Consider the following 23725-nt stretch of genomic DNA (forward strand, 5'->3'; position numbering starts at 1 on the left):
TCCCTCCAACCTCATCAACACGGTCACACTGCCCAGGGGAAGCTGCACATCTTTGTCCTGCTCTGAGCCATTCTTGAGAAAGATGCTAGTGTCAAGATGTCTATCTTACCATCTCCTCTCATGTGAACACTGAACACCGTTTACATATTAAAGTCCCCAGAATCAGGCCTGGGACCACACATGCATGTGGCTCTTGTGCTCTGTCCTCTTGGCCTGTTGATCGGCTCTGGGGAAACATTTCACTCTCTTGCTGGTCTCCAATGTTTTAGTACATGGCAGAGCAAGTCTCGCAGTTTGTTTCTTCTTTAATATTTTCTAGATTCTTCTTGTCCCTCTGCACATCCATATAAACTGGAGACTCGGCTTATCCATTCTGCTGGGGTCAGGCTTCAGTTCTCTGAGAAGATAAAAACAGGCAATGAGTCACAGCTTTCTATAACTGAGTCTTCATTCATGATGTATCTGTGTGTCCTTCCATCAATGCAGCTTTCCCTCCCATCCTTCCTCCTGTCCTTCCTCCACCTTCCTCCCTTCTTTCCTCTCATCCTTTCTCCCTTCCTCTTTCCTTCGTCTCTCTCTTTCTTTTTTATAGATTTATTTATTTTGATCTATGTGTACGTATGTTTTGCCTGGATGTATGTACATATACCACTGTGTGCAGGGTCCATGGAGGCAAGAAGACATCAGAACCTCATGGACAGTCACAGACAGTTGTGAGCTGCCAAATGGGTGCTGGGGATAAACAGGGTGCTCTGGAAGAGCAGCAAATAGTCCCTGAACCATCTCTCCAGCCCCGTGCAGTGAACTGTTTTATCTTGACATTATAGTTATACCCTAGATTATGCCCTAGACAGAATCAATTTTTTTAAAAAAGTGTTTATTGTATTGCATGTGCATTTGCCTGCATGTATGTATATACACCACAAGTGTGCAGTATCTGAGTTCAGAAATGGACATTGGATCCCCTCGAACTGCAGTTATAGATGGTTGTGAGTCCCCATGTGGGATCTGGAAACAGAACCCGGGTCCCCTGCAGGAGCAACAAGTGCTCTTAACTGCTGAGCTATCATCTCTCCAGCCTCTCAGATGTGTAGTTCAGGCCAGCCTTGAACCTTTGAACTTCCTGTCTCCACCTCTTTAGCACATCTTACTGATGCACACCTCCACAACTGGCAGATTCACTTCTAATTCCGGCACTCTCACAAGGCTGTCTTTCGACTTCTAGCTGCACATTGGACCGTGGGAACTGATGGGAGATGGTCTTTTTTCTGCAGATGCTGGCACCTGTGTGCTCCCTCCAGAAGCCGCAGGACTGTTGCTGCAGTAACATCCTTGCTCCATTCTCTGAAGGCAATTCTAGTATTGCACAATGGTGATGGGTACTTGCTACTGCCAGTATTTTTGTTTTCCAGCTTCCCTTTCTAGCCTAACAAGGTTTCCTTTGACTTCTTTGGTCTGCTCAGCCCTGATAATGGAGTGCACGTCATTGCTTGGCAATTTTAAACACTAAAATAGCCCTGTGCCGCGTGCCTTTCATTATTTCACCAAATTAAATCTGTCAATATTTTTGCTTGGAATCTTAATATCTCTGTCTATGGGACATCTCAACTTATGCTTCCCTTTTTGTGTAAAATTCGTGTCAGATTTTATGTCAAGGGAATGGTGGCTTTGTAAACAAAGTTAAGGACATTCTTTCTATTCTCTCAAAGAACTCATGAGTGATCCACACTAGTCTTAAATGAATATTTAGAAGAATTGTACAATCAAGCCACCAGACCCTAAGATTTTTAAATTAAAATTTTAATTTCTTGACAAATTATATTAATTTTATTTCTTGCATCTCTTTTTGTAAGTTATAGTTTTTTTTGTTTTGTTTTGTTTTTTTGATAACCACCATCCGTGCTGGGTAAGGGCTTCCTACTGCTGCTCTGGGATCACCTGCTGTCCTGTCAGGAATTCTCACCCATGCTCTAGAAGGAAGCCCCCCCCCCCCCCCGCAAACCCCGACTCCCTGGAGAACGTTAGTGGGGGGACTCTGCTTTGCTTTTCCTTGTGAGGAGTGGGTAGGCACTGTCCCTATCTCCCCTGGGGAAGATGTTTTCACAACAATGTATTTTATTTAGTGTTAATCAGATTGTAAATTCTCTTCGGCCTCATGGTCTTAAAACATTCTTATTTCATGTTCATTGCTGGGGAATCTGTACCGGGGTGAGGGAATACACTTCTCTCCAGCCCCATGGGGAATCTGTATGGGGTAGGGGTTTATGCTTCTCTCCACTGCAGCTCTTCCTCCACTGTGTCTGGTTTCTACCGTCTCTGGTGAGAGATTTGGCTACCTGTTTAAGGTTAACTGTTTCCCTTTGGCTGATCACAAACAATGCATTTCTCTTTGTCTTTGGATTTCAGTAGATTTACCATGATCTTCTAAAACATAGTTCCCTTTGAATTTGTTTTGCTGCTATGGCACTTCTTAAATATGTGACTTCTTCCTTTGAAGTCAGGGAAATTCTCCCCCAATACCAGTTCTACCTCTGTCTCTTCACACATATTGGGACTGCAGTGCCAAGGGTTGCTGTAGTTCAATGTAGTCTGCATGCAACTGGTGTTGCTGTATGTGGGTATGTGTGTGAAAGACAGACAGACAAACAGACAGACAGACAGACACAAAGAGACAGAGAGACAGAGAGACAGAAATAGAGAGACAGAAACAGAGAGACAGACAGAGGGATGTGTGTGTGTGTGTGTGTGTGTGTGTGTGTGTGTGTTTGTGTGTGCGCGCCAGCAGAAGATGTCAGGCATTCCTGCTCTCTCTCCATCCATGTTCCCTCAACAGCGTCTCTCACCAACCAGGAGGTCAGCAGGCAGCCAGCCCCAGCTCCTGTCTCTACCCACCATAGTTCCAGCGCTACAGATGTGCACATGGCAGTGTCCAGCTTCCTACATGGGTGCTGGGGATTTGAACTCAAGTCTTTGCGCTTTCACGGCAAGTGGTCTGACCCTCAGAACATCTCCTCATCCCTTCTTGGTGTTTTTATAGTTTCTATCCCTTTGCCTACCATGGAGCCTGCATGTTTTCTGTAGCCCTGTCTTCTGACTGTCTAATTCCAAAGCTCACTGCCACTGTGGCACCCATCCTTGAAAGGTTAGGAGGCACATGTTTCATTCCAATTTGTTTTTTTTTTTTTTTCAGTAGCATCTGGAATTTACCTGAAAATTCTTGGCCATGTATTTTTCATGTTCTGTTCAATAAGGACCCTGTCTGCATCCACCAAGGATGCTCTTTTGTATTCCATCTTCTCAGTTATCACCCCCACTGCTTCTCAGAGCCAGACACCAAATAACATCTTAGAATCAGCAGTGCCCTTCTCTACGTTTCCAACAGCAAGGTCCTGGAGCATAGTGGAGTCATGATTCACACACAACACACCTGTGCTAAACTTCAGCTCCATGCTTTATTCGGAGCTGGTCCCAGCAGTGCACACATGAGGACATTGTTTCTGCTCTCGAGAGCCCACAGTATCTCAGGAGGAAGCTATCAGGGACCACGGCAATTGCAGTGGACATGAGAAAGATGAGGGGTAAACTCATCCTAGGGCCATGAGAACATGAGGTAGGTGTTCTCATATTCAGGGAAGCCCTGGGTCTGCAGGAGAGGGGTGTTTAAGGCAGAAAGTGCAAAGGACACAGGAAAGCTAGCCCATCCTGAGAACTGTGATCTTGTTCCCCAAGGGATGGGATGGAAAGGAGGCTCTGTCTGAAGAGGGTCAGGTCAAAGGCCTCCTAATGTCATCAACATCATGGAAGTCTGTGTGTGTGTGTGTGTGTGTGTGTATACTCTGTATATTGGAGTCCAGAAGTGTGTGTGTATACTCTGTATATTGGAGTCCAGAAGTGTGTGTGTGTGTGTGTGTGTGTGTGTGTGTGTGTGTGTGTGTATGAAAAGACCTGGACCACAATGGTGGCAAGTTTGGGTCTCTCTTCCTATCACATGTAACTATGTATATAAGATAACATAGTTTCTTATACAGGCTGGAATGTGAATATGCCACCTCTGGGCAGCTAGTGATGATATGTCCCTTGGGACTGACTATGAAGATACCTGATTTCTCACATCGCTGTGAAGTCCCTTTGTGCTGACCGTGGAGGTGCCTGATTGCATACAGGGGTGCCATAGAGAAATGCTCGGATATCAACCTCTAGCCTGTACATGTGCACACAGTACACCATACATGCATGTGCATGCATGCATGCATACATACATACACATACCCACATTCACATAACATACATATTTACATTCATATGCACCCAGAAAACACACATGTATGCACACACAGATACAAAACCCTCTTATGATGAAATATTTAAATTAATATTTAATAAAGATGAAGTCTATGAGCAAATAAATAAGTAGCCAGGCATGGTGGTACACACTTGTGATCCTAGCTTTCATGGAAGGAGAACCAGTTGAAGGTTATCATCTGCCAGCCCAAGCTTCAAGAAACCCTGTCTCAAACAACAACAGAAAGAGTCTACAAAAAAAGCCACATTACCCTCATCCAGAAAATTGCCCTGTTTATAGGAAGAAATGAAAACCCAGGAAAGACAAAAAGCAGGCAACAGACTCAATTGCATATGGCAGCCGGTACTTTCAGTATTTCCAGTGTGACAACCCAAGGCCAGCTAAGCTTGGGGACAGAAAGAAAACGAGAGCCTCCTTTGACACAGTTACTGTTACACAGTCCCTCTCAGGCCCCAGTACACATCTGTCAGCCAAGTGGTTCTTCCACCCATCCATTGGCAGGGCGGGGACCTCCTAATCTTGGTGTGGTGCCTGAGGAAAGCGGCCCAGCCCCCACTTACTTCCTGTTCTGCTAGAACATTCCACCCCCAGGGGGATCTCAGAGCCCAGCATTCTTGTCTAAATCTGTTTTCTTGCAGAAACATATCTTCACAGACGGATAACATATAGAAGTGGCCAGGCCATCTGGGCTGGAGTCCACAGCCTGGGCTGACGTGGTCTGAAAGTTGGACAGGCTATTGGCTCCACACCCAATTGTGCTCGCAAACTTTCCCTGGACTTTCAAAGTCCAACAACATCTGTGAAAGCCCCCTCCCCAGCTCTGTCTCTGAGACACTCTCATGTCTGGTGGGCGTCATCTTTTCTGTGGAACCCAGGGGTTCAGAGCTGAACACTGCAAACCACTTGGGAATCCTGGAGTCTCCCCAGCTATTTAAAGGGGTGACTGCGGCTGACTGCGGTTGTGCTCTGGGGTAGTCCTGGTTTCTTCTGTTTACCTAGTCCCCTGTAGGTCCTGGAACCAGCACCCCAGTCATACCCCGGTGCTGACAAGAAGTCACCACCTTTCTGATGGGTGGGCAGGACTCCTGCAGAGTCCACCTTTTCCTAAAATGGAGCAGAAAATCCCTGCAGAGGTTCTCAGTGGCCCCCAATTGTGCTCACATGACTTGGACTCAACCTGGAGAAACTGGAAGCTCCTTGAGGGAGGATCATGTCCCAGGGCGATTACTGAGAGGAGAGGGAAGGTCCCATGAGAACTGCTTAGAACAGCAGTTCTCAACCCCTTTAGGATTCAAATGATCCTCTCCCAGGGGGCGCCTAAGACTGTCAGAAAGCACAGATATTTACATCAGCATTTATCACAGCAGCAAAGTCACAGTTATGAAGTAGCAGCAAGAATAATTTAAGGTTGGGGGTCATCACACCATGAGGAACTATATTAAAGGGTCACAGCATTAGGAAGGTTAAAACCCACTGGCTTAGAATCATAGTCCCCAGCAGAGCCAACTCTGGGACATTGAACAGGGGCACTGTTGTCAGAAGTCAAAGGGCCTTCCTTGCCAACCATGGTAGTTTACTACAAGTTGCAAAAGGTTCTGAGATTAAGTGAGAAATTCCTGCAATGTTTCTTTTGTTTCTTTCTGTACCTTTCCATGAATGTTCACGCCACTGTGTCACATTCCCCTGGCTAACCTTCTCTCTCTGTGCAGTTTTAACTGGTGATCTTTTGAAAATCAGAATCTACCAGTACAGAGATGTCCAGAGATTCTTAATCCTCTTGTGCTCAGAGTGCCCAAGAACCCAGAAGCAGGCACAGGCATGGCAGGAGATATTCTACCCATTAAGACATAACATCTGTGGACTGCTGATCCTCTGGGCTTCTCTGGACAGTTCAAACCTCAGCCTGACCTTTCTCTAGCCCCCAAACCCGAGCTGACTCCAGCATCCTAGGGTAGAGCTTGGCCTGGCCCCTGAATGAGCTAAGCCTCTCATGTCTGGTGTCCAGATGCCCAGCCAGGACCTCCTCTCCTTCACAGGCGATCCTCTGGCCCCTGCCCAGGACTCGCATTCCACAGCTTGTCCTCAGGAGACAAAGGCCAGTTCACACAGCTCTGCTGCCTTCTCTGCTAGTCACGCACAGTCAGGGACGTGGGGACCATCAGCCAGAATAGCCAAGGAACCTTCCCTCTCACCTGGGATGAAGCCATGGTTAACTCCAGAGTTGAATGTGAAGACTTAGGGTCAAGAGAACTCAAAACCACCTCCATTCAGTAGAACCAAGCTCAGCAATGGATTGGTGATGCTGGCCAAGACAATGGATAGAGGCCAGGCCTATTTACCAATGCTGGACTTCCACCTGGAGGGTCTACTTTCTGGTCTAGACAGAGCTGAGGAGTCCAGAGCTCTGCCAAGCAGTGTCCTGTGCAGGCAGCTAACAGAGGAAGGATGGCAATCTAGCCAGCAGCACACCCTCAGGCCTGTAAGGGCAGCCTATGGTTCAAAGTTCCCTGTGAAGCTCAGCCATTGGAGCAATAATAAACAGCAGGTCCTTTCAGAGGTGTAAGTCATAAGAGCAAGCCCTTCTGGATTAGCACTGTTATTTAAGCACTGGCTCTATTGGAAAAGCCTGTCATAGCCTACTGTAGAATTCTTCCCTAGGGAGATGCTAAACAATGTCACCTGGCCTTACTGAAGTCCCAGTGACTAACCAAAGTTTGCCCTGGGGAACCAGTGAGTTTACTGGGCTCACAGAACATGGGTAAAGGTTCGTGGGCTGGAGCATAGCATAGGTGATCGATCCTAAAGCAGCCAGACTGGAAGATCTGACCCTGCATGGATAATGGAAGATCTCTCCCTGAGTGGATAATGGTGTCTCTCTTAGTTTGGGTTTTGCTGCTATGAACAGACACCATGACCAAGGCAACTCTTATAAGGACAACATTTCATGGAGGCTGGCTTACATGTTTAGAGGGCCAATCCATTATCATTAAGATGGGAGCATGGCAGCATCTAGGCAGGCATGGTGCAGGCATAGCTGAGAGTTCTACATCTTCATCTAAAGGCTGCTAGCAGAATACTAGCAGAATACTTCTAGGCAGCTCGGAAGAGGCTCTTAAAGCCCACACCCACTGTGACATACCTACTCCAACAAAACCACACCTACTCCAAAAAGGCCACACCGACTCCAACAGGGCCACACTTTCTAATAGTGCCACTCCCTGGGCTGAGCTTATATAAACCATAACAGCACCCCCATACCACTTAGATAGGAGCCCCTCAGTTAAGTCTTCCCAACCTATAAACTTTAGCCCCTCCTAAGACCTTCCAGGTCACACGCAATTAGTGTGGAATTTGAATACAAATGGTGGGAGGAGTGGCTTGATACTAAGGAAAGGGTCCATTGACCCTGCACACACTTTCTTCCACGAGGAAATGTCAACAGTCCACCGTTCCCATAGTGATTGACCTTCATGGGCAGGCACAGCTGATCTGATGAAGATGGCAACCCTTTTGCTCTGAGGACCATGTTCGACAACATTCCATGTGTCTTAGTTAGGGTTTTATTGCTGTGAAGAGACACCAGAATCAAGGCAACTTGTATATAGGCAAACATTTACACAGTTTACACATGGGCTGGCTTACAGTTTCAGAGGTTCAGTCCATTATCATCATGGTGGGAAGCATGGCATTGTGCAGGCAGACTTGGTGCTGGAGAGCTAAAGAGTTCACCATCTTGTTCTGAAGGCAGCCGGGGCTTCCATAGGCAGCCAGCAGGAAGATCTCTTCCTCACTAGGTGGGGCTTGAGCACAGGACCTCAGAGCCCACCGCCACAGTGATGCACTTCCTCCAACAAGGCCACACCTCCTAAAAGAAACACTTTACCATGGGCCAAGCATATGCAAACCACCACACTATATTTTACTTTTGTTACTGGTGTGATAAAATAACAGACACAAGAAAAGGTGTGTTTGGGACTCACTAGGCTTCTTTTGCTATGATAAGCACCATAACCACACGCAACTTGGGGAGGAAAAGGTTTATCTGGCTTGCAATTCATAGTCCATCATGGAAGTTAGGAGAGGAACTGGAGGCGGAAACTGAAGCAGAAGCCAGAGAGGAATGCTGTTACCTGGCTTACTCAGCCTGTTTTCTTATAACAGCCAGGACCACCTGCCCAAGAATGTCACTGTCACTGTGTGCTGGGCCTTCCCACATCAATCATCAGTCAGGAATGTGTTCCACAGACCTGCTCACAGGCTGGTCTAGGGCATTCCCAATGACTCTAGATTGTGTTGTGAAAAAACCAACAGCGAAGGGTTTATTCGGACTCACAGTTTACAGGTACAGGCCATCATGGTGGGGGTGGCATCGTGAGTACGAAGCAGGAGGGTGTGGCATGGCACCCAGTCAGGAAGCAGGAGGAGACGAGTGCTGGGCTCGGCTCACTGTCTTCTTTGTATTCAGTCCAGGCCTCCATCCCTGTGATGGTTTTGTATACGCTTGGCTCAGTGGGTGACACTGTTGGGAGATGTGGCCTTGTTGGAGTAGGTGTGGCCTTGTGAGTGTGGGCTTTAATACCAGCACCCTAGCTGACTGGAAATGAAGATGTAGAACTCTCAGCTTGTCCTGAACCATGCCTGCCTGGACGCTGTCATGCTTCCTGCCTTGAAGATAATGGACTGAACCTCTGAACCTGTCAGCCAGCCCCAATTAAATGTTGTCCTTATAAGAGTTGCCTTGGTCATGGTATCTGTTCACAGCAGTAAAACCCTAACAAAGACCCATGATGGCACCACTCATACTAGGTTGGGTCTTTAGTTAACACAATTTATAAATCCTCTCCCCAGAAGTGCCCATAGCTTTGTCTCCTGGGTAATTCTACACCCTGCCAAGTGGACAGTCAATACTAGCCATCACATTGAGATACCCACTAAGCACCTGAGAGCACAAAGGGCCAGAGGTGCCCTGTCCCTCCCCCCTGGAGTTACAAGGCAGCTGGTGTCTGTGAGGAACAGAAAAGGTGAGGAATGGCTTCCCAACCCAACCTTCCTGCTGCACTTTCCTGGCTCAACAAACAGGCTGGTCCATGTTCAGATGCCTTCTGTTGGCAGGTGCCCAGATTGACACACAATGGTACTCAAGTGGTGCCTGCTGCGCAGATCTGGGGACAAGTGTCACTGTTGGGCAACAAACTGTTCAGATGGGGCTCAGAGCAGAGCTCTCTGTCACCTCTACTACTTGAGCCATTGAACTGTGGAAAAGCTGGGTAGGAACCTGTAGGGGGTGCTTCAAGAAACACATTCACTCTCCCATGGTAGTCCAGTTTCCTGACACACTGGGCCACAGCTGAGCTGGAGGCTCATAACAACCACTAGGTACCACATTGTCAACCACAGCTTGGTTTGGCCCTGGCTACTCTATCACCTTGCCTAGCCCTACCTACTTTCCTCCACGCAACAGAAGGACAAAGTCTCTATCTTGCAGCTGCCCAGGGAAAGTGTCTTTAGCAAGGTGCTTCAGCTGAGTGCTTCTTGCATCCAGAACCTCAGGTTCTAGACATGGGCATGGCTTTTATGTGTGGCCAGCAACTCTGAGCCAGCCACAGGGACACTGGAACAAAGGGCCAGGCCTGCCCTCAACTAAATGCTTTAAGGGTAAATGGCACCTAGTGACCCGAAGGATGATGCTATAAAGAACCCAAGGACGCCTACTGAGAGTAAGGCTGGGGCCTAGTCTGAGCAACTTAACCAGATAGATTCACTCTGGCCTTCCCTGCCATGGTTTTTGGGAACCCAAAACATCTCTGGAGTGACTACCAGACCTGCCTAAACTCCTGATGCCTAAGGTGGCAGAAGAAGGAGAGACCCTTGCCCCCTGTTGCCAGATTGAGAGAGACCCCAGCATCCACAGAGCAGGGCCCCCGCCTGCTCCCTCCAGTCCCCCTCTGTTGAACTTGGCCCTGCGAGCTTCCCTCCCTTTTGCTGTCTCGATCATCAGAACGCAATTTCCTTTCTCGTCTGAGCACTGATTCCTCTCCAGATGGCTTTCTCCCTCTGTCCCCCTCTGCCAGGTCTTGAGCCAAAGCCTATGGCTAAAGGCTAAGCTGAAACACGAGGGTCCCATTAGGAAGGTCGCTGTGCAGCTGGCAGGAAGGTGCCGAGGACGGCACGTGCGTGGAAAGGGAGTCCTCCCGCAGAAGTCTGTTGAGGCTCGCTGGCCACAACGGGTCCTGAGCACATTTTCAGACCGTGAGTCAACAGTTAATGGAATGAGCAAGCCTGACCAATAGCTCTTCCCTGAATGAAGGGAGATTGCTCTGGAGAGGGCTGGCTGGTAACCCAGAGAGGAGTGGGACACCCCCGCATCCAGACTAGCCACCAGAGTGTGGTGAGTTAGATCAGAGGAGGGCTATACATCTTAATCCATTTTCCATAAGGATTTCTAAGACGAAACCGGATGGAACTGGCTATCTCATCACAAAGTTGGATGGCTTGTGTGTCCTCTGTCAGCTTGATGGTGCGTACTATGTAACTATCACTTTAGCATGAGACAAAGTCCATTCATCATTGAGTCTTTCTGGGTTTTATTCTATATCAAGCCCTGGAAGTATGAAGGATGAATTAGACAAACGTCTGCAAGGGAAGGACAATGTGGGAGAAAAGGAAAGTTCAGGCCTTTGGAGATGGCCCATGGGTCAGCTGTACCCACAGAATAGGATCTTGGTGGACAGTGTCCCATTTGAACACACTGTGCATACATTTAGGTTTCTAGGACAAACACACACCATGCACAATACTCCTTCAGCTGTAGGGCAGCCAGCCAGGGAGGGGCTGCTCACTGAGCTGTGGAAAAGCTAGGTTGTCCAAACCCTCTATACCTCCATTCAAGCACGAGGCAGGCCCACAAGTGAAGAAGACACTGTCCCTGGCCACAGTGGCTTCTGCAGGCCAGTTACAGCACCATCTGCTTGAAAGTGGGAGTCCAGAAACCCAGGTCCCCAAAACTTAGTGAATCACTCAGACTTTCCATTCCTCTAAGATGTAGAAGGCTTTTCTCACTAGGGACACCAGCTCTGTCACCAACACCAGCCTGACTACCTGTCCAGTGGGCACCGTAAGAAACACAGCTTCTCTAGATTCCACCCCCTCCGCTCTAAGCAAGGACAATGGTGTGTCTTCATCTTTGAGAAACCAGCATGGGGTAGGTGTGGAAGTGCTGAGGGAATCTGGAGATGAAGGTCTGTGCTTCAGCAGACAGCCAGAAATGAGTGACTCCTTACCCTGCTTTCCTGTCCTTTCCACTGCCAACAACAGTCATAGCTCTCTTGATGAAGACAAGGTAACACATTCTCTTTGCTGTCTTTTCACATTTTCAATGAAGCTGAAGTTCAGAGGGAGACAAGGTCTCTCCTGAGGCCATTTCAGATAAGCTGGGGAGTCACACATGTGTCCAAAACATCAGGAAGGATGTGGGGTGTGTGTGTGTGTGTGTGTGTGTGTGTGTGTGTGTGCGCGTGTATAAAGTTTGGCTATAGAGGGTGGAGGGAGCAGGGTTGGAGACACCTGAGGGTTAGATAGTGAGAGAGCTCACAAGGGGATGGATGACCACACCCTGAGTCTGGCTTCATGGATGAGCAGCAAGCACAAAGGCCAACACATTCATGGATGAGCAGCAAGCACAGAGGCCAACATAGTGCTAGAAATAGGGGTGGGATCTGAGGCCTCCATTCGGGTCTTGGAGGAAAGCAGAGGGGAAGACCATTGGCTTAACAAAAAGTCCTGGCTTTCCTGTTTTCCTTCTCCTCCTCCTCCTCCTCCTCCTCCCTCTCCCCTCCCCCTCCCTCTCCCCCTTCTCTCCTCCACCCTCCCCTCCCCCTCCCCCTTTCTCTTCTTTTTTCAATAGTGAGGGGATATATATATATATATATATATATTTGGCTCAGGTCCTTTAAATGAATGTTCCAAAGAGCAACGAAGAGACTCAGCCAGAAATCCTGCAGAAGAGCCCCTGGGATGGATCTCAGGCAGGTTCTCCATGAGGCTCCCAGGACAGCCTAGGTCCTAATCACAGCCAAGCCATCCGGGAAAGTCCTTCTGAGGCTCAAGTGCCGAGGGCAGGTGCCTCCTCCAGCACTCAACAGGCAGTTCAGAATAGAACATATGTGTGTGCCAGAAGGTTTGGAAGGGAATCCAGTAAAATTCTCCTTTCCCCTGGACAGGGTTGTCCCTCGGCTGAGCGTGGGCAAGAGATGGGTTCCATCCCCATCATGTATGAACTATCTGAGTCTTGTTTGTTCTTTAAACTAATCTTGCTGTCACTTTTGCTGAGTGGGCACACTGTGTGTCCCTGTGGGACACAAGACAACGGACACAGTGTGAAAGATCCTACTTGGTGTGGAGATGGGAAGTGACAAGCACTGTGGATTCCCATAAGAAGCACACTGCTGTTGGCCAGGCAGGGCAGGGGAGGGCCTTCCAGCCTTGCAGCTGGGGTGGCCATTGGAGGTATGCCTTATAAAGGTCAGCGCTGGGCTTTTAATGTGTGCTTTGTGTGCTTGCTCAATTCTCTCTCTCTCTCTCTCTCTCTCTCTCTCTCTCTCTCTCTCTCTCTCTCTCTCTCTCTCCCTCTTTCTCTGTGTGTGTGTGATATTCATGCCTGTGTATGTCCATGCTTGCATGCATGTGGGTATAGCTATGTGCATGCATATGCTTGTGTGTGCACATATATGTAGATACCCAAAGTTGAGGAGGGTGTCTTCTTCAATCACATTTTTCTTTATTTGGTGAGGCAAGGTCTCTTGCTGAATCTGGAACTCATCATATCCTCTGGTCTAGCTAGCCAGCTTGTCCCAGGGATCCCCTATCTTTGCCTCCAGGGCTGAGATTACCCTGTAATCTCACCTACATGGCTTTAACATAGATTCTGGAGATCCCATCTCTGGTCCTCATGCTTGGGGTGGAGAGTACTCACTGAGCCATCTCCCCAGCCACCAAACTCTTATGTTGAGCCTAAGGCCAATGTAACAGTAATAAAGGTGGCCCAGTGGGCTGTAATTAAGTCAGGATACTACCACTCTTATGAATGGGGTCAGTGGCCTCATAAGAGACTTTGCTAAATCTCATTTGCCCTTCTGCTTTCCAAAGTGAGGATGCAGAGTGCAAGGCACCACGTTGTAGACAGAGACTGAACCCTCTGCTTACACAAAACCTGCAAGTGCATGGATGGGCCTTGAACTTTCCAGTATCTAGTTTTGTTAGCAATAAATATTTGGTGTTAAGCTAACCAGTCTCAGACATTTTGCTATAGCAGCAGAAGCAGACTAAGACAGGGAGGAAGAGACATCTGATACCCTGAGCCAGTGACTGTCAGATGGTACTGTGTTCCCTGGGGGGAGCAATTCATGGGTCTACAAAACAAAGAAGATTAAAGGGGAACACACACACACACACACACACACACATGCTACCTACCATTCCCTGCAATCAGCTTCCCACTCTTGTCTTCTTTCCATAGTTTTGTGCCTACAAGTCCAGGTTCTCACATAAAAATGCTTTGGTGAGAGACAGGAAGTCCCCTCAAACTCTCCATGATGGCTGCCTCCTGGCAACATGAACTCCTCACCTTGAAATCCATAGGTCTTACTGGTAGGAAATTGTCCTACAGACTTCAAACAATTGACCTCATCAGGGGACAGATAGAAGGTAGTTATCACCTCCCTCCTTTCCTGACCACAGTACATGGACAGCCTGAGAAGTGTCTGGCATCTGGGCCCCAACCTGAGGAGATGGCAGTGAGAGTCATATACACAAGAAAAGCTGGGCCTGTGAAAGCTGTCCAGGGTAAGAGGAGAACAGTCCAGGCCGTCGAAAGGGGAGTAGGGGCCACTGGTTTCCTCTCTGAAACCAACTGTGGAGGGACAAGGGTAGAGCAGGTGGGGAAAGAGGTCGGCCCTAACCCAGGGCCTTGCTCTGCCAAATGGGCCACTGCACCATGCTGAGTGAGCTGTGTGAGCTCATCCAAGGCACCCACAGTGATACTGCTGTCACCCAACTTGCCCTTCAAAATGGAGGGTCTCGCTCAGCACCTGCCTGGGCCGTGGCAGCCAATGACACCTAGCTGGGGCCCTTGGCCATGCCCCGCCCTAGGATAGGCAACTGATTATTGGTGACAGAGGTCCAACCCCTTACCTGACACAGAACTGCTCCAAAGGGGCCTATGAATTCAGGACCCAACCATGAAGCTGCATCATACCTTAGCTGCCCCCTTTTCCAGGCCTGAGTCCCTTGCTACCTTTTTGACCCTGTTACCAAGAGCACACCACCACAACCAAACATAGTTTACCAAGACTTCCGGGGAACTCATCTGCACATAACTCTGTAGCAAGACCTCACTATGTAAAGCAGAAAGTAATTGAGGAAGACACCCTGCCTCAACATTGGATATCTATACACATGTGCACACACATGCATGCATGCACACAGCTACACCCCCCCACACACACACCCAACATACACACACGGAAAGACCAGAAACCAACACCAGAGAACTCCAACAGGCTGTGAAAGGGAAGTAAGTCCAGAAGACTGTTTGAGGAAGGAGCCATGCCACAAGGGCCTCTGGCAGCCCCTTGTCACCATGCAGCATCTGCGGCAACCTCTTTCTCAGCATCTTCCCCCATCACACAGGCAGCAACTCCACCACTGTGCCTGCTACCTGGCCCGCCGCTTCTTTGAGTGCCTCAGCCATTGATGAGTCCCAGCAACAGAGGGCTTGTCTAGGTGGCCCCAACTCAATGAATGGGGAGTGTGCTTTTAATTATTTGGGATTACGTGGGCCTGACTGTGCATTGTTCAGACTGCATCTCAACGGGTGGTTGCAAGAACTGGCCGAATGGAAACTAGCTGTGCAAAGAGGCAAAGCTAAGCCTCAGAATGTGGAGGGAGTTCTTGCCTGGGATTTTTCAGTAAAGCCTAGAGCCAGGCTTTTATTTCAAAAACATGTGGATTCTGCTAAAATCCAGTGAAGAAGGAATTCCGTGTACACAGCCGGTATTCTACTCAGGTGTATATCCCATGGAAGGCTGGGCCTGTGCGTGTTTGGACATCCAGAGGTAAGTCATCTTTTCTAACATATGTCTTTATTTGACCTACACTATCTACAGGAGGCGGGGACTCAGGTCAGAGACGCTTCTTCTTGCAGGAGATGGGAATTGCAGAGACCACAGCTGGACATGTGCAGAGAGTGGGAGACTGAAGAGCGGTGAGTTCAGCATCCTCTCTTCTCAAGCCTCAGGGTCCGTGTGGAAGATGAGGGTGGGATCGTGAGAGTGACGGATGGCTCCAAGGGAACTGTCTTTCAGACACAAGAGGCCTCACAGCAACTGTGGCAGCACACACAGGCCTGCACAGGCTTAAGCCAGACAGGGTCCCTGAGAGGGGGAAGTGGACACCATCCCACCCTTAACCAAGAGGATAACTGCACTGATACCCCTGGAACAGAGGGAGTCAGTTATCTCCAATGGAGTCTCCCTGGGATACCAACCACACGCCACGTCAGGCCCCGTGCCCAAGGCTAGTCGGCCAACACAAAGTAGATTTCTAGGTATTTTGATTTTGTTTTGTTGTTGTTTTTGTTTTGTTTTGTTTTGTTTTGTTTTAGGACTTTTGCTTCATTTTGTTTTGTTTTGGTATTTTTGTCTTATTATTTGTCTTGTCCTTTGGTTTTGGTTTTGGTTATATTTGAGACAAAGCACGTGAAGCTAAGGGGTCAGGGAGGTAGGGAGGGTCTAGGAGAGGTTGAAGAGGAAAACGACTATGAATAAAATATGTTGTAGGAAAAAACTTAGGTCGGGCATAGTGGCACACGCCTTTAACCGGAAATGGTGGGAGCCAAAGGCAGGAGGATCTCTGTGAGTTAAAGGTCAGCCTGGTTTACAAAGAGAGTTCCAGGATAGGCTGCATAGAAAGACCTTGTCTCAAAATAGTAAAATAAAAGAAAGAAAAGAAAAAAATTTAAATATAAAGAAAAATAGCATAATGTATGTGTACATGTTCATATGTGTGCACGTGTGTGTGTGTGTGTGTACATGTGTGCGTGCACATGCATGTGTGTGACATCGGTGTGTGTATTTCTTCCTTGATTGCTCTCCACCTTACACACTGAGACAGAGTCTCTTACATGAACTCAGAACCAGCTAGTCTGCTCTGGGGTGTCTGTGGCACCCCTGCAAATGAGAAGTCGGATACCGAAGACCACAGGAAGCAGAGGCCGCACTGGAAGGGACTCCTGAAGCCCCCTTGTTGCCCTGTAGCATCTAACGAAAACTTTTAGTCATCTCCTTGCCTGCTATGGGCATGTGAACTCCAATCCATTGGCTTGGGTGGCTACTGAACCGTCCCCTAGGCCTTGATGAGTTGTCTCAGATGTAGTTATGAGTGAGAAGCCAGCCCTCCAGTGAATGCAGAAGGGTTTAATCACGTTCCCATTGTTTCCTAGGGGCAAGTGGGTCCACTGAGACATCTCAGGGAAGCTCTAGGGAACAGAGCACACAGGGGTAGGGAAGCATGCTTTCCCAGGGTCTGCCCAGGCTTCCTCATCTTTGTCTACTTCACACCCTGGATCCCGTGTGTGACTTTCTGTGATAACAGGACCTTGTAGCTGAGGAAGGCCAGAGCAGGATTTCCCATTGATGACAGCTCTGCTCTTAAGGAGTACCAGAGCGTCGAAGAAACCATCCAGTGCCTCCTCCACCACCGTTCCTTCAGGAACCGCCCAGCTCCACGTCCACAGGATGCTGGGACCACATGGCTGGGGGAGGGTAACCATGGCAACCCTCCAGTCATTGCTAAGCGACTCTTTCACAATGTACAATCGCTCTGTTTATAGGAAGAATGCTGACCGTATACTCTGGTTTTCCAGCACGTTACTTTACTAGGAAAGAATGCAGAGCCCACCAGAAGGAGTAGACACTGCAAGTTTCCCCGACCGACCGTCAGCTGAGGCTTCTCCAGGCTGCTGTGGAGCAGAATGCCTGGGGTCTCCTGCCCACTGTGCACTGAGGGAGGCATGGGTCATCCCAGAGGGCTGCTGCTACCCGAGAAGGGTCCCAGAGATGCCACCTGGTGTCTTCTGAGTCCCAAAGACCACACAACTGTGGCTCATTGTGGGTCTGGCATCTGTAATCAGGCCAAACCACCACAGTGCTCAGCTCATTCGTCAGAGTGAAATTTCAGTCAGACTGGATGGTGAAGGGTGTCTGGTCTCCTCCCTGCATAGGCCACAGGCATTTGGTTGGTGCTCTGGGGGAAGGCACACGCATTTGCTTCCTTGAAGTTTAAGTTTAGGAAGGGGGAAGATGAACTTCAGATGCTAAAAATAATCTGTGGGGGCTCTTCAAATGAAAAGAAATGACTTTCTGCAGGGCCAGGCTCTGAGGCGGTGTTCCCGTCCCTGAGCCCCTTTGATGGCTGCAACCATCATGTCATTGATATTCCAAATGCGGCCTGTAATTTCCTGAGACCTGGAGAGGCAGCTGCTTCCGGTTTGAACAGCACAGTTTAGAAAGATGAGTCTCAGCAGAAAGCAGTCTATAACTATATTAAAAAAAGATTTTCCCATTTTTATTTATATTCATGTGTGTGTGTGCCTGCAGGACTCTGCAGGTACAGACAGATGCCAAAAGAACTGGGATCTCGGGCAGCTGTGTGTTGCCTGAAGTGAGTAATGGGACCAAATTGAAGACCTCTGGAAGAGCAGTAAGTGCTCTTAACCACTGGTCTACCTCTCCAGCTCTAGGCTAGCACTTTAAAAATCCTTTTCTTTCATAAGGTATGTTAAAACTAAACAAAGCAAAACAAAACAAACCACTATCCAGTTCAACAAAATGCCAGTGTGTGGAAGCTTGTGAATGTGGGCTGGGCAGGGGCTGATGAGGTAGGGCCTCTTTCCAGGCCCCTGGACCAGTTCCCATCAGCATCCCCATCTCCTCCTTTTAGTCTTAGCACGGCAGCCTGTCAAAACATTGCATACAGTGAATTTGGTGTCTGTTTCCCCTTGTGAACAGGCTTTCCAATGTGGCTGGTATGGCTCTTGTGGCTTCTTAACCACTTTGCTTGCTCTCGGATCCTTCCAATACCTGTGGCAACAGAAAAGATTAGCAAACCTGCCCACCTTGACCAGCTGATGTCATCAACTGGGAGAGTTTGGGGAGACAGCTTTGAGAACGTGCTGTGGGAAACGGCAGGAAGGGAGAGCTGGGATTGAGTCAGACAAGAGTCTGTGCTGAGGGACAGGAGACAAGCAGGACTCGTGGAGGGATCTGGTCACTGCCATCATGGCCCCATCAAGTCAGAGGCCTCTGAGGAACTACGGCACCCCTCCTCCAACAAAGTTATACAGGGTGTACATTCTATGCAGAAGGATGCAGACCCCAGGATGGCTCTTGGGATGTGACAAAGGGCCACCTTTTGTTGCCCTCCAGAGATAAAGGGGCCCTTGTATGACTCAGCCCTTGGTATTTTTAGGCTGACTCCAATGGGGGTGGGGGTGTAGAAACCACAGTTTCTATAAGCTGTGCTAATTACAAGCACAAGGTGGGGCCAAGGCGGGGCCACAGGACCCCATCGACCAACCCTCCTCCATCTTAATGACAGCCAGTCTGGGATCTAAAGGTGGCTGTCCCTCCTGCTCTCCTTCACTCCCTGTCATCTTCAGCACAGCTTTGTAAACTGCTGGTCACAACCCCAAAGGAGGTCACAAAAGAATCTGAAAACATAAGAAGGGTTCTGAATACATAAAAGATAATTCAAAGTCGTTCTGGTCAGTGTAGGTTGCTGTTGCATTCAGGGACGGCACAGCACCCCTGGCTCAGAACATACATTCCCGGCATTTTGCACTGTACATGGTCTCATGCCACACAACAGCAGCAAACACTTCCTCACACACCTCAGTTCAAGACTATGGTGAAAACTGTATAGATTCCAATGAGTTTTTTAAAGTAGTTACGTATTGGTTGTGTGTGTGAGTGTGTATACACTTGAGGTCAGAGAACAATCTTAGCAAGTCAGTTGTCTCACTCCTCCACATGGGACCCAGGGAAAAAGCTCAGGTCCGCAGGCATGGAGGCTTTTGAAGGCTGAGCCCTCTCCCTACCCAAACTGCAATGTTTATCACTAGCAATATGCAATGCTTTCTGTTCTAACAGAAACGTGATGGCTTCGTTATGGAAAACAAAGATTTGCCGTATTTCCTGTCCCTCACTGTGCGTATCAATTTAGTGTGTCTGTGGATTGTAATGTGTTAGAATGTTTGATCCAAAAGTTGCTGTTTGAATTGCTGACTTGAGTTTCAGCTTTTTTTAGATTTTTAAATGAATTTTGGCATGGGATAAGGATGCGATTGCCAACAATCTTCTAAATGGCTGTAAACACACTCCTTCTTTTTTAAAAAAAACTATAATGGTATATGAAACAGCACTTCTCAGCCTTGATGGTTATAAAATCAAAATGTCAATCAACTCTGCAAAACACAGAAGATACTGTGTCTTATCAACTATTCAGCCACGATTTAATCTTTACACAAAAATGCAAGTATATTCATTTCATTCACATGCAAATTTTCTTTTTTGCCTTTAATACATGGTAAAATTACATTAAAGCAAAGAACTGTTTGAGAATAAATTTATTTATGACATTATCAGTAAATATTTTATCTTTCTACTTATGAGATAGAGTGGGAGAAGAGTGGACAGGAGTGGGAACATAAGAAACTTCCCCTATAGCATGGCTGCTTTCCTCTACAACATGGCTACTCTCAACCAAGCCCCACCAGCCACAGAGAGGGCAATTGGAAAGTGATAGGTCCCCCGTAAGCTCCTGTATCTGAACACTTGGTCCCACTTGGTGTCACGTTTAGGGAGATTCGGGAGCCTTCCAATGTGGAACAATGCTGAAGGAGGTCTGATCACTGGCTGTGGGCTGTGAAGGCTTTAAGAGCTTCTAGCCTTGTTCCATCTCCAGTTTACTATATTTTCTGCCTGTGGTTAGACATATGATCTCTTAGTTCCCGCTCTGGCCAACCCCGCCATACTTTCTGTCCACTATGTACTTCCCTTCTGGAACCATAAGCCAAAATAAAGTCTTCCTTCTATAAGTTGCTTTTGGTCATGACGTTTTATCACAGCAACAAAAAGTAACTCTAACGTGTTTTTATACACAAAAGAATCAGCATGGGGCAGAGCCCAAGGGCTGGCCATGTGTGCCCACACCTAAAAGGCCCACTCCAAACCAATATACTGCAATCAGCCACTTCATAAATATGCAGTGAGCCAGCATAGACCCACTAAGACACTGAAAGACAGTATCTACGTATATTGACAAGGAACATGTGAGGTGTGTGTGGCACGGATGCTAAGACTTTACTAAGTCATACAAAATAAGAACAGAGAAGAAGGTGAGCCCTCACAGGAAGCCATATAAAACATAAACCTGTCTTTTTCTTATCTAAATTCAACCCTGCTGACTAAAATCCTGCTAACATTCTTCATAGTGGTGGACACAGGCAGAGTAGACTGCATGGATGTGTGCAGCACACATGCACACCTGTGTGTGTGTGTGTTTGAAGGCCAGAGGTGTTGGATCCCCTGGAGCTAGATTTATAGGCAGTTATGAGCCACCTAACTCAAGTGCTGGCATCTGAACTCCTCTGTAAGAGAACTATTTGCTTCTAACTACCCAGCCATCTCTCCAGCCCTTTTGAAATGATTCCTGGTGAAAATGAAGTCATTATTTGTGAGAAGAAATAGGTACACTCTAGAAATAATATTATTTAATCATCTCTCTCCCTCTCCCTCTTCTCCTCTTGTCTTTTCTCATGGAGCCCAGACTGGCACTGAACCCACTGTATATTCAAGAATGTCAAAGTCTTGATCTTCCTGCCCCAGCTTCCCCAGAGCTGAGATTACAGGTGTGCAGTACCATGCGCAGTTTATGGGGTATGGGGATCAGACCTAGGACTTCATGCATCCAGGCAAGCACTCTACCACCTGAACCACATCCCCAGATGAACAGTGCTCCTGCTACTTAGCACAGCAGGACACTTGCACCCTCCATGAAACAGAACAGAGCCCATAAATATGACCCAAGGGATTGTGGGGTCTTCCCTGTTGATAAACTGGAAGAAGATGGCATATTTTGTAAATCTTGTGGGACAGATGACTTGTGATTTGGAGGGGGAAAGTCTAGGAAGAACTGGATTCTTCCTCCTTCCTCACACCAGTACACCAGACGATCAGACCTTCACACAAGAAACCACACAAGCGAAGGGCAGAACCACATGCGGATTCATAATGCAGTCTCATAATGTAACAGAGCATTCTATGTGCCCCTCACCAACTGTCCTGTCAGAAAAGATTTAATGCCTTGATCTCACACAGCTGTGTGTGTGTACATGTGTGTGTATATGTGTGTACATGTGTATGTAAAAGTCAGAAAGATGGACACTGAGTATCTTTCTTAATCTCTTTCCATTTGCTTGAGATGGGGTCTTTTACTGAATAAAGAGCTCACCAATTGTCTTAGTTAGGGTTTTATTGCTGTGAATAGACACCATGACCAAGACAAGTCTTATGACAACATTTCATTGGGGCTGGCTTACAGGTTCAGAGTCCCAGTCCATTATCATCAAGACAGGAACATGGCGGCATCCAGGCAGACATGGTACAGGAGGAGCTGAGAGTTCTACATCTTCATCTGAAGGCAGCTAGCAGAATACTGACTCCCATGTGGTTAGGAGGAGGGTCTTAAAGCCCACACCCATAGTGACACACTTCCTCCAAAAAGGCCACACCTCCAAATAGTGCCACTCTCTGGGCCAAGCATATTCAAACCACCACATCAATTCAGCCAGGCTGGCTGGTCACAGAGCTCTAGGGATTGCCTATCCTTGAAACATCTCCAGTGATGGTGTGGGTTACAAGTATGAGTGCCATGCCCAGCTTTTTCTAGGGGTACTGGGAATCAAACTCAGGATCTCATGCTGTGTGGCAAACTCTACACACTGAGCTATCTTTCCAATCCTCTTTTTTTTTTTTTTTTTGTTTTTTTTTTTTTTTTTCGAGACAGGGTTTCTCTGTGTAGTCCTGGCTGTCCTGGAACTCACTCTGTAGACCAGGCTAGCCTCGAACTCAGAAATCCGCCTGCCTCTGCCTCCCGAGTGCTGGGATTAAAGGCGTGCGCCACCACACCCGGCTCCAATCCTCTTAATACATGACACTTGAAGGTTCCACACAGCTTGTATCTACAAAAGATGTGTGTGTGTGTGTGTGTGTGTGTGTGTGTGTGTGTGATGGATATCTTTAATTATCAACTAATACAATATAGAATAACCTAGGAATAGAGTCTCAATAAGGGGTTGTCTAGATTAGGTTGGCTTGTGGGCAAGTCTGTGTGGGGTTGTCTTGATTGCATTGATGTGGGAAGATCCTCCCCACTATGGGCAGCATTATTCCCTGGGTTTAGATCCTAGATTATATAAGAAATTAAAAGGTGGACTGAGCTGTGAACATGTGTACAGTCGTTCTTTCTGCTCTTGACTGCGGATGTGAGGCAGCTTGCCACCTTGACTTCCTTGCTGTGAGGGACAGAACCTGGGATTGTGAATTAAAATAAACCCTCTCAGTTAAGCCAGTTTCAGCCTGGTGCACCCTTTATTACATGTATGCATGAATGTATGTGGGCATACAGAGAGAGAGAGAGAGAGAGAGAGAGAACCTATAACTCCATCTCCAGAGAGTCTATCACCTTTGCCTCCTGGTGACATAGTTCATCATCCAGGGAGATCAAGGCAGGAACCTGAAGGCAGACACTGATTTCAGAGGCCCTGGAAGAATGCTGCTTACTTTGCTTGCTCAGCCTGCTTTCTTCTACCATCCAAGACCAAGGGCCCAGGACCTGTCTACAGTGAGCTAGGCCCTCCCACATCAATCAAGAAAATGCCCTAAAGAAAGGCCTCTGGTGGAAGCCTCTTCTCAATTGAAGTTCCCTCTTCTAAAATAGCTTGTGTCCAGTTGACATAAAACTAGCCAGACTAGAAAGGAACAAATAGTTACAACTGTATAAAGAGATGGAAGCCAACTAATTGTTTCTGGTATGTTCTAGTGTCAAAATATTAACAAATCTGGGAATGTTGGGGGCGGTAGGATGAATATGATCAAAACATGTATAAAATTCTCTAAGAACACATACACACACACACACACACACTTAGGGTCGATGAGATGGCTCAGCACCAATTCTGATCACCTGAGTTCAATCCCTGGGATCACATGGTGGAAGGAGAAAACACACACACACACACACTACAGAGAATAAATACATGTAATATGTTTTTCATAAAGAGCATTCTATGTCTGACGTTGGTGATGG

The sequence above is a fragment of the Mus caroli genome, unplaced genomic scaffold (assembly GCF_978045245.1).
Source record: "Mus caroli unplaced genomic scaffold, Mus_caroli_1 scaffold_2, whole genome shotgun sequence".
Lineage (NCBI taxonomy): Eukaryota > Metazoa > Chordata > Mammalia > Rodentia > Muridae > Mus > Mus caroli.